Below are 3,613 nucleotides of genomic sequence, written 5' to 3' on the forward strand. Positions count from 1 at the left end.
AATACGTTTATAATCGTGTGTTTGTTCTTGTTTTCTTGCTTTATTTAAGCATATTTTAATTTCTAAACTCTAAAAGAAGGATTCCCTCAGCAGTGTCAAGCGAGGAGGGGCGGGGTGAGGCCGGTAACGGAGCCGTCTGAAGACCGCTTGGCCTCCGCCGTCAGGCCGGCGGTAACTGCCTCTGTCTGCCTGGCTCCGGTCTTCTCTGAGTCGGGTTGTTTGTGAATGCAGCCCAAAGTGTGTGATGAACTCCATCTAGTGCAGTGAACCACTGCGATCATCAGCAGACACTCGGGTCTCTGTGGTCACATCAGCTGGAGAATCTGACGTGAAACAGATTCAAACGGGCGGAAACAGTCACGGGACCCAACATCCGGTTTTCAAAATACTGATATTGATGTGTTCAGCACATTTTTGACCACATCCACACATCTGAACTGTAGCAGTACGTTGTGTTTGACACATTACAACATTTCTGTATGACCAGTACAGTTAAGATGTGTGGATGTTTCACGTCAGATTCTGCACTTGATGTGACCTCAGAGACCCGAGTGTCTGCTGATGATGCAGTGGTTCACTGCACTAGATGGAGTTCATCACACTTTGGGCTGCATTCACAAACAACCCGACTCAGAGAAGACCGGAGCCGGGCAGACAGAGGCCGTTACCGCCGGCCTGACGGCGGAGGCCAAGCGTCTGAAGACCGACCCCCGGTGCGACCGGGGGTCGGTACCGGCCTCACAACGGCGAGCAAGCGGTCTTCAGACCGGCTCCGTTACCGGGCTCACCCCGCCCCTCTTCGCTTGCCGCTACTGAGGGAATCCTTCTTTTTTTTCTTTCTCCGCCGAATTTAGAAATTAAAATATGCTTAAATAAAGCAAGAAAACAATAACACAAACACACGATTATAAACGTATTTGTAATACGTCCAACACAAATATAAAAAACGATTAAACTAAAATACGTGTTTAATCAACGTATACGTGTATAATCAATGTATGTGTAATACATCAAACACAAACATAATCAGGGAGGAGATGCGTTTCTGATCAAACGTAATTAAAGCCATAATCGAAGCCATTTTAATCAGGCTAGGATGCACAAGCTCTCATCACACAAGTGAAGTGAGTGACAGATTAAACTTGGCACTAATAAAGTATTAAAGAATAATAAAACCATTTAATAGGTAGAATATTAAAAACAATAGGACAATATTCTTTTAATTTCACCCTTTTTTGTAAAAGCAGGGAACAAAATAGGAATGCATTTAGTGTGTGAAATACCTGTTTTAGAGTCATCCCTGCCAGAGTCAAGGCGCTATTTTTTCTTGGACCTTGAGGAGCCTGTAACAGTAACAAATGATGAGTATATCAGTAACAGAAATCAAAAGATGGCATCAATTTACTTAACTAATTTACTTTATTAACTGTGTGGTTAAAATGATCTGTATTTATTTGCTCCAGTGTAAAGACTGGTGGTGGTTATACCTGTTTTTGGGGCATCACTGTTACAATCTTACATTGTGAACTGAACCTGACAATCAACCCCCATACAGGGCCAGGGTGAGGATGTAACATGGATTGTCAGGGTTGTGATTACTTAGCATACCAAAGGTGATGTTACAGTGATTACTTCATTGACCAAAGGATTTGGCTGATAATCTTCTCACTTTTTCTTTGTCAACAAATCTCAAAAATAGTTTTTGGACGAGTTCTATTATTTTGGATGCATTCACAATACTTGTTAGTCGGTCAGTTCATTGTTGGTTTGTAACATAACATTTGAGAAGAAAATATATTGAAAATTACCAGAATTTATTTTATATATATATATATATATATATATATATATATATATATATATATATATATATAAGAAGCAGTAGGGACTTTCAGGGATTAATATCTCTGTGTCGCTCTCAGAGTCCAGGCTTGTTTCCTTTAAGGAAAAAACAAAACAATATAAAGCACTGGCCGAAGTTACTGTTATACATTGGAGGATATGAAACCCTTGTAGTTTTAAGTAAAGGTACACGATGGCAACACAGCGGTGGATGTATGGTTGGGACAATGTTTGCAATTTTTTCCTGTGTGATGAAAATATGAAAACCTAACTCATTCTGATACAAACTGTAAATTATGAAAAACATAATGGTCTGCAAACAAGCAGATATCAAGGGTAGATACATGCTGTAAGTTCCAAATGCAGTAGATTTTCCCATTAGTAACAATAGGAAAGTAAAATGTGAGGCACTGCACAGGAGTAGACAGTGTTAGATAAAAGTAGTCTTAGGTTTGGAGAAAGCATATAGCTTGCACACAACCAATCATGAATTATTTCTATAACACCAACGTCTTAAATATCGCTGGGTATATTCAATGTCATTTTTTACATTTGATCAAGGTTTACGAATGAAGCTCAGAATGTCTGTATTTCTCACACAATGTAATCATGGTGTGAGTTTTTCAGGTCAACGAGGCAAGTTATGTAGAATTTGGGAAGAAATATGTATATAAATCTAAAACTTAACAGCCATAAAGGCCAGGTTGAAGTAACCTATCCTATAAGGAGGCCTGTCTTATGGGACAAACTAAAAGAACTACTTGTTTGATACTTACCAACATCTTGGAAGCCTCCAGCAGCTCAAATGAAAGCTGTGGTGGCGGTGAGGCCTCCGCCTCAGGGTTTTGACGTTCTGAGGGCTGAACACCAGACACAAACACATTAATTAAACACATATTTTATTTTCTATTGATAAAACGTAATGCAAGAGGCCCCATTGAAAAGAGTCTTTATAAAATAATCATGCATACTTAAACTTGTAATAGAAATACTAAACTGGCTTGAGTGAAGTTCAGGAAGCTCTAGTCACTGTTGACCTGCACTCAATTAATCAGGTTCCAGTGAGCGGATTTCTTAACTGTCATGACTATCACAAGAAGTTTGGTTTCTGAAGGCAGGTCGTGGTTTTCAGAGACCAGTCCATGTCAAACGAAATGCTTCTACTGCTTCTTACATATGAGCACGTGCAGAACACACATTAGGCAGTTCAGTCATAATTATATATATAATTATAATGTTGGTCATGATGAAAAAGATTCAAAAGACAAGTATGTTACTGATCTGCAGAATGTTACCAGTAATTAACCTGGTTACCTGGTGCATGCAAACACAATGTGAAGAGTAATACAGATTCCTGTTCTAACTACAACTGAGCTGCTGTAAGGGGAATTAAGATTTAACTTGTTTTGTGTAAGGCCTTTAGGCCTGTTAATTAAGAACGATTAACTTGAAATACTCAATATCAAAAGCTAATGCCATATACATGTCAACTTTGATAAGTTTTGGGATTTAATAAAGCCCCCAAAAAGGCTTTTCATTGGAGAGCTTTTGGCTATAAACCTTGATGTTAGCCTCCATGCTTTCACTAATAAATAACAACTAAAACAGTTAACTTTAGTTTCATGTGACTTTACTTACTTTATTTTCATTTGTTCTCCCTTCTTTGGCCATCAGTTGTCTCTGTCTGTCAGTGCTGCTGTCGTTTTTGATGCAGCATGTCTCTATGATGTCCTCCTCAGGAAAGTGAAACTCAGTGAACCAGGGTGGGGGA

The sequence above is a fragment of the Taurulus bubalis genome (assembly GCF_910589615.1).
Source record: "Taurulus bubalis genome assembly, chromosome: 8".
NCBI lineage: Eukaryota > Metazoa > Chordata > Actinopteri > Perciformes > Cottidae > Taurulus > Taurulus bubalis.